The sequence below is a fragment of the Eumetopias jubatus genome, unplaced genomic scaffold, assembly GCF_037043125.1.
Source record: "Eumetopias jubatus isolate StellerSeaLion01/CBP00866 unplaced genomic scaffold, mEumJub1_p1.0 scaffold_9, whole genome shotgun sequence".
NCBI lineage: Eukaryota > Metazoa > Chordata > Mammalia > Carnivora > Otariidae > Eumetopias > Eumetopias jubatus.
The window spans coordinates 116,707,529-116,719,752 of record NW_028274815.1 but is presented as its reverse complement, the minus strand read 5'-3'; the positions used below and the strand labels follow the sequence as shown (position 1 = coordinate 116,719,752).

At 37.4% G+C, this 12,224-nt stretch overlaps 1 protein-coding gene and 1 pseudogene across 10 annotated transcripts in view; one reads left to right on the top strand and one right to left on the bottom strand.

The window, feature by feature from the left end:
• NCOA6 (nuclear receptor coactivator 6) overlaps window positions 1-12,224 on the top strand; it is a 104,141-nt gene that overhangs the window by 12,727 nt on the left and 79,190 nt on the right. For 6 of the 10 annotated variants that reach the window (XM_028118600.1, XM_028118609.1, XM_028118608.1 and 3 more), the window contains 2 exons: window positions 2,221-2,290; window positions 4,414-4,490. The exons of 3 other annotated variants lie outside the window; for them this stretch is intronic. The gene's annotated coding sequence lies outside the window, so the exon portion shown is untranslated. The remainder of the gene's footprint in view (window positions 1-2,220; window positions 2,291-4,413; window positions 4,491-12,224) is intronic. One more of the 10 variants, XM_028118601.1, reaches the window with a different exon arrangement.
• LOC114220858 (U2 spliceosomal RNA) lies at window positions 3,039-3,168 on the bottom strand (annotated as a pseudogene).

Sequence of the window (12,224 nt, the reverse complement as noted above, 5' to 3'; positions counted from 1 at the left end):
TAAACAGATATCTAACTCATTTTTTTTCTAGCTGCATAATGTTTCATTTATGTAGTTTTCTGAAGGAGCATCAGGTTTTTTTCTAATTTTATTTTCTCCGTCACAAACAGTGGATATCCTTGTGCATATATCTTTAAGAAATGGAGTTTTTACTTCTGTAGGATAAATCCCCAAATACGGGGTAAAAGGTAAACTTATAATGTGGGTATTATGAACATCCAGGTTATTTTCCATAAAGGTTGTTGCAGTTCTTATTCCCACTTGCACTGGATAACAGTTATCTTCTCAGTTTTTGCCAGTCAGCTGAGAAGAGTTTTCTTATTTTTATTTTCATTTCCCTGACCATTAATAAGTTGTATACATTCATTGGACATTTGTATTCTCTATTCTGCAGATTGCCTTTACCAGTTCTTGTTTTTCTCTTGGGTGGTTAATTTTGTACTCTTTTATCAACTTGTAGGTGCTTTTGTGTATTTAGGATATTAACCCATTTTTTTGTCACATGGTACAAATATATTATCCCAGTCTGTCATTTGGCTTTTGACTTTGTGGTTTCTTTGACATATAGACTATTTTGATTTTTGCCTGATCATGTCTGTCAGTCTTTATTACTTATGGGTTCATGTCTTGCTTATCATCACCCCACTAATGAATTTTTATATTTTTGTTTTATTGTTACTAATTTTTTACCTTAATTTTGTTTTTCTCTTTTTTTGCAATTTGGGTAGAGATTTATTTCTTTGTGCTTTTTTTAAGCATAAATAACCTGTTTATCTTGCCATTGAAATTCCTCTTCTGATCAAAATATTCTCTTTTTCATTGTTTGGTGATAAGCACAGTATAGATTTTCTAGTTTTTAAGTAATTCTCTTTTGAACTTTGAAGAAATACTTTTTAAACTGTTCCAAGTTATTTTGAATCCTATATCTGTGTTTAAAGATATTAGCAATAGTGTATTCACCTAATACAGTTCTGTCTACAGGTTTGCTAAGTGGATTTATCTGGGTCATCAATAATGATGAAATGGTAGCTACAGGATTTAAAAGCTGATCTTAGGACTTCAGTGTTTGATTTAAAAAGTGACAATTTTAAGAGCATAAAGCAAAAAAGAAAAAGAGAGAGAGAGAAAAGCCTGACAACACTGTCATTATGAATATAAGACAATGGAGAAGAAGAAACACTGGTAAACTCTTAGAATGATGGCCTAAGGACTTCTGTAACTTAGAGCCCAGATCTCATGATTTAACTGTGTTGGAAATTTAATAGAAAAAAAAGCCATTGTTCTTTTTTTAAAGATTTTATTTATTTGACAGAGAGAGAGAGAGCACAAGCAGGGGGAGCGGGAGAGGGAGAAGCAGGCTCCCTGCTGAGCAGAGAGCCCGATGCAGGGACTGGATCCCCGGACCCTGGGATCATGACCTGAGCCAAAGGCAGTTGCTTTACCAATTGAGCCACCCAGGTGCCCCACCATTGTTTTTTGTTTTTGTTTTTCCGCCATAGTTGTTTAAAGCTGTCTTCCATCTTATGGCAAGACAACATTCATTCTTATTGTTATTTATTATACCATACTTTTCTAGTGCTTTTAAAATGAATTATTTTGTAAAGAAGTGTCACATATGAAATGAGAGACCTTCCTACTACTAAGAAGCTTCAAACTATTCACTCAGGCCTCAATTTTTCCATTAGGATGTTAGACCAGATGATTGTCAAGGGCTCTCTAGTTCTTACTCTGCTAAGGTTCTCAGTTTATTTTTAGGGAAGTTTTTAGTAGTTCCTATATTGTAGGATTTGATCAACTTTTCAATGTTATTTGTATATTTTGAGCATGGATTAAAAGACTGGTACTCCAAACCTGTGTTATTTATTTATTTATTTATTTATTTATTTATTTTTACTGTAGCTTTATTAGGATTAAAAGAACACAGTGGTGTTCATAATTAGAACATGATGTATAAAGTAGTTTTTTCTAAATTTTACTTTATCCACTTTCATGGCATCTAACGATATGGGGAAAATCTCTTTGAGCCTCTGACTTATTTTGTTGGTTTATATTGTGCTTAATTAAATTAACTATATTTGTGTTTAGGATGAGTAGTTCCAGGAATCTCAAATTTCATATTTCACGAATTTATCTTTTTTTCTTATGCTAAAATGTCAATTGAAATTTAAAAATTAATGTTAATATTCCCTAATCCGTTAAATTATCTGTTATTCCTACCAGGAGCAAACCAATTGTTGTTACAGTATTGAAATGCCAATCTCTCTGACAGGCATTCTGTGGATCCTTTCAGGTACTCAGTTTCTGTTATTTGATTGGAGATTTGCATAAATCTTCCCTTGGGCACCCTTGGCTTAGGAACAGGAAGCATGTAATAGTTTTATAAGAGATTCACGAGGTGTAGGAAGGATGGGATTGGATTTTTAGTTGTGCCATGGCAAATCATTTTGACAGTTCACATTTAACTGTTTATTCACTTTTTAAATGCCTTATGAGTTATCCCGAAACTTTTAAGGCTATGTGGTTAACAGGCCAATTTATTTTAAGTACTGTAAGTGTAATATCCAGATTTAGGCATTCGTATAAATGTTATTTAAATTCCTCATTCTACAAAATTTTTGTTTCTTATATAGTAACTTCAGGAGCAGGAAAGTACCTACCCTGCCTGGTGCATAATAAGCAGTTGGTAAAGGATAGTTGAACAAATGCATCCATTCAGAGTATTCAAATTCTGGATTAGAAATTATGAGGGACTTCTCTACACATAATTTTTTTTTGAAGATTTTATTTTTTTGACAGAGAGAGACACAGCGAGAGAGGGAACACAAGCAGGGAGAGTGGGAGAGGGAGAAGCAGGCTTCCCACAGAGCAGGGAGCCTCATGTGGGGCTCGATCCCAGGACCCTGGGATCATGACCTGAGCCGAAGGCAGACGCTTAACGACTGAGCCACCCAGGCGCCCTCTACACATAATTTCTATTTAAACAATAACTCATGGGGGTGCTTGGCTGGCTCAGTCAGTGGAGCATGTGACTCTTGATCTCAGGGTTGTGAGTTTGAGCCCCACATATTGGGTATAGAGATACTCAAAATCTTTAAAAAAAATAATAACTTATGTTCTGTAAGTTTGAAATTATTTCACTTGATCTTAGCCAAAAGGCTGAGAAGTGATCGAAATGATTTCAAAATATAAAGTTGAAAAATTCATGTAGAAGAGTCTCTTGGTAAAGTATTGAGGATATTATTACTAGCCATCTTTTTTTTTTTTTTAAGATTTTATTTTTAAGTAATCTCTGTACCCAACATGGGGCTCGAACTTAAAACCCCAAGATCAAGAATCACATGCTCTACTGAGTGAGCCAGCCAGGCTCCCCTATACTAGCCATCTTTGAGAACGGAAGGTTTTACACCCAGACAACAAATCTTGGAAGATTTATATTTGGCACAAGCTGAAGATATGCTTGTGTTTATGAGGCAGAATCCAGAAGAATTCTAGGATTCTTATTTTACAAAGCTGTTAATTAAAGTGTAGTTGACATATAATGTGACAGTAGTTTCAGGTGTACACTATACTGATTTGACAACTCTATACATTGTACTATGTTCGCCACAAATGTAGCTGCCATCTGATACCCTAAAACTATTACAGTATCACTGACTATATTCCTTATGCTGAACCTTTCATCCCCATGACTTACTCATTCCATATTGGAAGCCTATACCTACCTCCCAGTTCCCTTCACCCATTTTGCCCATACCCCCACCCCCATTACAAATCTATTTAAAACATTTGAATAGAGATATTCATTGGTTAAAGTGAAAGCAGATAAAATAATAATTAAATTAGGCTTTATTTAACTTATGCGGATGGTGCAGCAGCTGTGATAGTGCACAGCTTTGAACCCAGGACATCTATATTTTCTGTTTGCTTGCTTGTTTGGTTTTTGCATTGTCATTTGTGATGAAAATTTTTTCAAATCATGCAACCTCTGTGGGACTGTTTATGCTACATACTTCATTAGAATCCTTCAGGGGTTCTGCCCAAGACAGATATATCTGTTTTTTCATATTTGTTAACTAAAGTAGGACACATACAATGCAAAGTGCACAAATCATAAGGGTAATGAATTATAAAATGAACACCCTCGTATAACCACTATTGATGTATTTTGAAAAAGCTTTCTTGATGATTATAAAAGCTTTCCCTTTTAAAAAAAACCACTGGATTTGAGACTATAGGTAATCTCATGTCTTTTAACAACCCTTTTTAGAGTGAAATTAGCAGAAACAGTGGTAGAAAGAAAGAATTTGGCCAGTCACAAAAATTTACTTTGAATAGGTTTATTGGGCTTATATGTTTAGTCTTTTCTTCTGATGTTTCTTGTCTTCCTCTTTGCCCCTTTCCCTTTCTATCTAGGTCCTGGATGGAATGGAGAGGGGTCCTACTGAACATCTATTATCTTTTCTGAGAGTGGTCAGAGAGTTCTTAAACAGGTCTGTTGTTTATATAGAATACAAATGCAATCTTATTTTATTGAAAAATTGATCTCAGTTGATAAGAAAAGGATTGAATTAGATAGAAATAGAGTTTACTTTTTTAAAAAGAAGGCATTTTGATCTCACTGTCCATGGGGCATTTTAGTTTGGCAGGCTGCATTTGACATGTAAATGGGACCCAAAGCAACTGAATTAAATGAGATCTGCTTATTAGAAAAGCAGTTTCTTAATAGAAAAGCAAGTGAGCCTTGTCTTTTTGAGTTATGTTGAATATATATAATATGGCAGAATTCTTTATTGGTTTCATGGGAAGTACTAAGAAAAGATTAAAAGGTGAATATCTTAGTTGTCTATGATTCAGAAGGGGAATGGAGGCATGAATTAGCCAAGAAGGAAAATATTTGGCCCTCTTTTTCATGTTTTCACAATTTATAACATTGGAAAAAAAAGGTACCTTGCAATCTCTGATTCAGAGAAGGACAAGTTATGTAGAGTTTTGGCTCCCCCCCCCATTCATTTATGTCTCACTCTGTCACCAGGAATGAATTTTGTCATTATTCAGTCAGATAAAAACCTTAGCTTAGTGATATCCCAAACCTGTCTTCACGTTGGACTCACCTGTGGAACTTGGCAAATTATTGGTGCCTTTGTTTCCCTTCCTTCCCTACTCTTCACTCCATTGTGATTTAATTGGCCTGGGAATATGATGTGGGTTTTGGAATTTTTAAAAGATCCCCAGGTGATTCTAAAGTGCAGACAAGTTTGGGAACAACTGCTCTAGCTAAAACAGATCTGGCCCCTATTGCAACTTGTGACTTTTTTTCCATAAATAAGGGGATAAATATTTTGATTTAAGAATCCCGCACCTTAGAAATAAGTCAGGCAGAGAAAGACAATTATCATATGATGTCACTGATATGTGGAATTTAAGAAACAAGGCAGAGGATCATAGAGGAAGAGAGGAAAAAATGAAACAAGACGGAACCAGAGGAGATAAACCATAGAGACTCTTAATCTTAGGAAACAAACTGAAGGTTGCTGGAGGGGAGGGGGGTGGGGGAATAGGGTGGCTGGGTGATGGTCGTTGGGGATGGTATGTGTTGTGGTAAGCGCTGGGTGTTGTGTAAGACTGATAAAATCACAGACCTGTACCCCTGAAACAAACAATACATTATATGTTAATTAATTAAAAAAAAAAGAATCCCATGCTTTAAACCTAAGCTCTTACTAGAATGTAAGCCCTATAAAAGCAGGTACTGTGTCTGTATTTTCTTCACCATTGTATCTTTAGCATTTGGAACAATATCTGGCATATACTGCATGCCTAAATATTTGTTGAATGAGTGAATGACTGTCAGTCTCCAGTGAGGTGAGAATATGCTTTTAGCGAATACTCCAGTGGTCTGAGAGAGTGGGGTGGTTGTGGAGAGCCCCGCCTCTAGAATCAGACTGCCTGGACTTGAATAATGGCTCTGTTACTTACTAGCAATATGGTCGTAAGCAGTTTACTTCTCTGTGCCTAACTTCCCTCATTTGGAAAAAAAGAGGGTAATAGAATCTATTCCTTGGAATTGTTGGGCGTACTAATTGAGTTAATAATGTAAAGTGCTTAGAACAGTGCCTGATATATAATAGCGTTCTGTAAGTTGTAGCTACTGTAAAATTCAAAACACCCCGGATTCTCTGCTGTTTGGGTAATTTATCTGTAGAACACTGTTTGATGGCTAAGGTAGAATAATGGAGACAGTTGTATTAGATGGAGTTAAGGCTTGAGGAAGGTGTTTTTTTTTTTTTTGATCAGCTTAATGAGGTATAATTTACATACAAATTATCCATTTTATTTTTATTTGTTTTTTACCTGCACCCATTTTTTTTTATTTTTATATTTTTTAAGACTTTACTTATCTATTTGACAGAAAGAGAGCACAAGCAGGGGGAGCAGCAGGCAGAGGGAGAGGGAGAAGCAGGCTCCCTGCTGAGCACGAAGCCTGATGGGGGGCTCGATCCCAGGACCCTGGGGTCATGACCTGAGCCAAAGGCAGCTGCTTAACCAACTGAGCCACCCAGGCACCCCCCTGCATCCATTTTTTTTTTAAGATTTTATTTATTTATTTGAGAGAGAGAATGAGAGATAGAAAGCACGAGAGGGAAGAGGGTCAGAGGGAGAAGCAGACGCCCTGCTGAGCAGGAAGCCCGATGTGGGACTCGATCCTCGACTTCAGGATCATGACCTGAGCCGAAGGCAGTCACTTAACCAACTGAGCCACCCAGGCGCCCTCCCCCCCCGCATCCATTTTAAAGTGAAACATGATGAGTATTTATTAGTTTATACTATTTATTATGAAACAACCACTACAACCAAGGTATAGAAAATTTCCATCTCCCTAAAGTTTCCTTATACTCTTTTGCAGTCTCTCCATCCCAGCACCCCCATCAATATATTGCTTTGCATTTTCTAGAGTTCTAGAAATTCATATATTATGTTCTCTTTTGTGTCTAGCTTCTTTCTCTCTGCATAGTTATTTTATTTATTTATTTGACAGAGACAGACACAGCGAGAGAGGGAACACAAGTGGGGGGAGTGGAAGAGGGAGAAGCAGGCTTCCCACGGAGCAGGGAGCCTGATGTGGGGCTCGATCCCAGGACCCTGGGATCATGACCTGAGCTGAAAGCAGACGCTTAATGACTGAGCCACCCACGCGTCCCCTGCCAGTTTTAAAGGAGCTGAATATTCAGCAGGATATCCAGGGAGAGTCCATTAGTTATCTGTTGTTTCATAACAAATTGCCACAAATTTAGCAGCTTAGAACAACACATATTTATGGTGGCACAGTTTCCGTGGGTCAGGAATCTGGGTATAGCTTAGGTGAGTCCTCTGTTTTGGAGTCTCTCAGAGGCAGCAGTCAAGCTGTCAGCCAGGGCTGGAGTCTCATCTGCTTGACTGAAGAAGGAACTGCTTCTGAACTCATTTGGTTATTGGTAGAATTCACTTCCTCAAGGGATGTTGAATTGAGGCCCTTGGTTTCTCACTGGCTATTAGCTGGAGGCTGCTCTCAGTTCCTTGCCATGTGGCTTCTCCAGTGTGGCATGCTGAGAAGGCAGTAATTAGAGTGTTCTAGGGAAATAGAAGTCACCATCTTTTATAACCTAATCATGGAAGTGACATCCCATCATCAACATCTCTTGGTTACAAGCTAGTCACTAGGCTAGCCCACACTTACGGGGAAGAGATTACACAAGGATGTGAATACCAGAAGCCTGGAATAATTGGTGGCCATCTTAGGAATACTTGTCCCAAAGAAGGAATGGCTTAGTGCCAGGCTAGGTCTAGATAGGACTGGGGGGGAAAACAGCTTGTGAAATTTTCTTTACCTTCCCTATATCAAACTGTATCTCTTTATTCCTCTGTCTTTCACATCAGCCTCTCCTCACTTCAAGAACAGAGACATTAAGGTCACACTCGCAGTGAGATTTTTATCTTGGGTATTTTTGTTGTTGTTGAGAGATTCAGTTAAGACCTCTTCCTGGGCGCCTGGGTGGCTCAGTTGGTTAAGCGACTGCCTTCGGCTCAGGTCATGATCCTGGAGTCCCGGGATCAAGTCCCGCATTGGGCTCCCTGCTCAGCAGGGAGTCTGCTTCTCCCTCTGACCCTCTTCCCTCTCGTGCTCTCTCTCTCTCATTCTCTCTCTCTCAAATAAATAAATAAAATCTTTAAAAAAAAAAAGACCTCTTCCTGAATCATTTAATGTTTATATATTATTTTTAAAAAACATTTTGTTATGGAAATTGAGACAGATACAAAAGTAGAATACTATCATGAACCTCCATGTACCTTTTACCTACCTTCAACAATTTGGTTTTTTTACCAGTCTTTTATGTACAATTTACATGCAATAAAATGCACTCATTGTAAGTGTATAGTTTGTATTTTGTGTATTTTGTCAAATGTATATATCCTACCAATCAAGCTATAGAACATTTCCAAGTTACCTTGTGCCCCTGTTTAATTAATTTCCACCCCAGTCCCAGGCAAGTACCCATCTGGTTTCTATTGCTGTTCATTTTGCCTGTTCTAAAATGTCATAGAAATGTTTTGATTGTTTTGATAATCATGAAGTTTTTGAGATTCATCCACGATGCATATATCAGTAGTTCAGAGTTTTTCTATGGACATTTTGGGCTGGGTAATTTGTTTTTCAGACTGCCATGTGCATTGTAGGATATTAGCAGCATCCCTGACCTCTGTCCAGTAGACGCCAGTAGCACTCCCCTCCCCTCCTTTGATTGTAACAATCAAATATGTCTCCACATCGCCACCTGTCCCCTAGAGGACAAAATCCCCTCCTTTTACTGGTAGGTAACCCTAACAGTAGTTGATCCTTTTTATTGTTGGGCAGTATTCCACTGTATGGCTATACTACAATTTATCCATTACTAATTGATGGATATTTGGGCTGTGTGCAGTTTACTTTCAGTTTCAGGCTAATACAGATAAAGTTCTATTAACTTTCATAGGAAGTCTTTGTATAGACATGTTTTTATTTATTTGGGACATTTATCTAGGAGGGAGATTGCTGGGTCCTGTGATAAGTAAATGCCTAACTTTATAAGAAACTGCCAAATTGTACATTTTTACGTTCCCACCAGTATGAGAGTTCCAGTTGCTCTAGATTCTTGTCAACATTTGATATTATCATTCTTTTAATTTAAGCCATTATTGTAGATGTGTTATTTCTTTGTAGCTTTAATTTGCTTTTTCCTGATGACTGATAATGTTGAGCATCTTTTTACGTGCTTGTTGTCAAGTGTTCAAATCTTTTGCCCATTTTTCATTGCATTATTTGTCTTATTATTGAGTTTCCTTTGTCTTTGCCCGTATGTGTGCATAAATATGCACAATTAAGGGACACCTGGGTGGCTCAGTCGGTTAAGTGTCTGCCTTCGGCTCAGGTCATGATCTCAGGGTCTTGGGATCAAATCCCACATCGGAGCCTGCTTCTCCCTCTGCCTGCCACTCCCCCCTGCTTGTGCGCCCTCTCTCTCTCTCTCTCTCTCTGACAAATAAGTAAATAAAATCTTTTAAAAAAATAATAAACATACACAATTAAGAAAAATGAAATAATGAATACAATTTTATATACTTTCATATTTAAAACATGAACATTTCTCATAACGTTAAATATTTTTTTTAAGATTTAAGCAGGCTTGGGGCGCCTGGGTTGGCTCAGTCAGTTAAGTGTCTGCCTTCAGTTCAGGTCATGACCTCAGGGTCCTGGGATTGAGTCCCACGTCGGGCTCCCTGCTTATCGGGAAGTCTGCTTCTCCCTCTGCCTCTCCTCCTCCCCCGCCCCGCTCATGCACGTTCTCTCTCTCTCTCTCTCAAATAAATAAATCTTTAAAAAAAAAGATTTAAGCATGCTCCCCACTGAGCAAGGAGCCCGAACAGGACTTGATCCCACGACCCTGGAATCATGACCTGAGCCGAAGGCAGATGTTTGACTGAGCCACCCAGGCATCCTTCATGACATTAAGTATTTCTGAAAAGATGAATCTTAATGAAGAAGCAATACCTGAGAGAGGGTCTTCACCAGAATCCCACTATGCTGGCACAATTTTCTTGAACTTGTCAGCCTCCAGAGAACTGTGAGAAATAAATTTCTGTTGTTTATAAGCCACCCAGTGTGTGGTATTTAGTTATAGCAGCTCAAACAGGCTAAGACAATTGTGAAATGAGAATTTAACAAATTTTTTTCCAAATATTTTACCAGTTTGTCCCAAACTACAAAATTATCCTCCCCCACAAAGAAATGTGACACAAAATTCATTAATGAACAATCAGAACTAGATAAAAAGAAAAGTCACCAACAGCAACCCACAAAGTAGAAGACAATATTTGCAAATCATATATCTGGTAGGGGATTTGTATATAAATTATATCAAGAACTCAGTGTAACAAGAGACAAAGAAGGAAAGAAGGACACTACATAATCATAAAGGGAACGATCCAACAAGATTACATCAGTGGATAGATCATCTAAGCAGAAGATCAACAAGGAAACAGTGACTTTGAGTGACACATTGGACCAGATGGATCAAACAGATGCATTCAGAATACTTCATCTTAAAACAGCCAAATACACATTCTTTTCAAGTGTACATGGAACATTATCCAAAAGAGATCACATGTTAGGCCACAAAACAAGTCTCAACAAATTAAAAAATGTTGAAGTCATACAGTGCATCTTTTCTGACCACAATGCTATGCAACCAGAAATCAGTCATAAGAAAAAAATCTAGAAAGAACACAAATACGTGGAGGTTAAATAATATGATACTGAACGATGAATGGGTCCACCAAGATATCAGAGGAAATAAAAAAATACATGGAGAGAAATGAAAATGAAAATGCCAGAGTCCAAAATCTTTGGGATGCAGCAAAAACTGTTCTAAGAGGGAAGTTTATAACAATGCAGGCCAGCTGCAAGAAGCAAGAAAAATCTGAAATAAGCAACCTAAACCTTACATCTGAAGCAGCTAGAAAAAGAACAAATAAAACTGCAGACCAGTAGAAAAAAGTAAATAATAAAGAATAGAATAGAAATAAATGAAATAGGAACTGAAAAAACAATAAAACATTAATAAACCAGGAGCTGCCTCTTCAAAAAGATCAACAAAATTAATAAACCTTTAGCCAGACTCATCAAAAAAAAGAGAGCAAGAACTCAAAATCAGAGATGAAAGAGGAGAAATAACAACTAACACCACAGAAATACAAAGGATTATAAGAGAATACTATGAAAAACTATATGCCAACAGATTGGACATCCTAGAAGAAATGGATAAATTCTTAGAAACATATAACCCCCCAAAACTGAATCAGGAAGAAATAGAAATTTGAACAGAGTGATTACCAGCAATGAAATTAAATCGGTAATTGGAAAACTCCCAACAAACAAAAGTCTAGGACCCAGTGGCTTCACAGGTAAATTCTACTAAACAAAGAGTTAATACCTATCTTCTCAAACTATTTGAAAACATGTAAAAGGAAGGAAGACTTCCAGATTCATTCTATAAGGTCTAAGCAATACCCTCACCCTAAAACCAGATAAAGACACTACAGAAAAAGACAACTACAGGCCAATATCGCTGATGAATATAAATGTAAAGTATTAGCAGGGGTGCCTGAATGGCTCAGTCAGAAGAGCATGTGACTCTTAATCTCGGGGTTGCAAGTTTAAGCCCCACTTCGGGTGTAGAGATTACTTAAAAAAAATTAGCAAAAAAAAATTAACAAACCAAATCCAACAATATATTTAAAAAGTCATTCACCATGATTAAGTGGGATTTATTCCTGGGATGCAGGAGTGGTTCAGTATTTGCAAATCAGTCAGTGTAATACATCACATCAGCAAGAGAAAGGATAATGATATGATCATTTCAATAGATGCAGAAAAATCATTTGACAAAGTACAACATCCATTCTTGATAAAAACCCCCAACAAAGTAGGATTTATACCTCAACATTATAGAGGCCGTATATGAAAAACCCACAGCTAACTTCATACTCAGTGGTAAAACTGAGAGCTTTTCCCCTAAGATCAGGAACAAGGCAAGGATATCTACTCTCACCACTTTTATTCAACATAGTACTGGAAGTCCTAGCCACAGCATTCAGACAAGAAAAAGAAATAAAAGGCATCCAAATTGGTAAGGAAGAAGTAAAACTTCCAC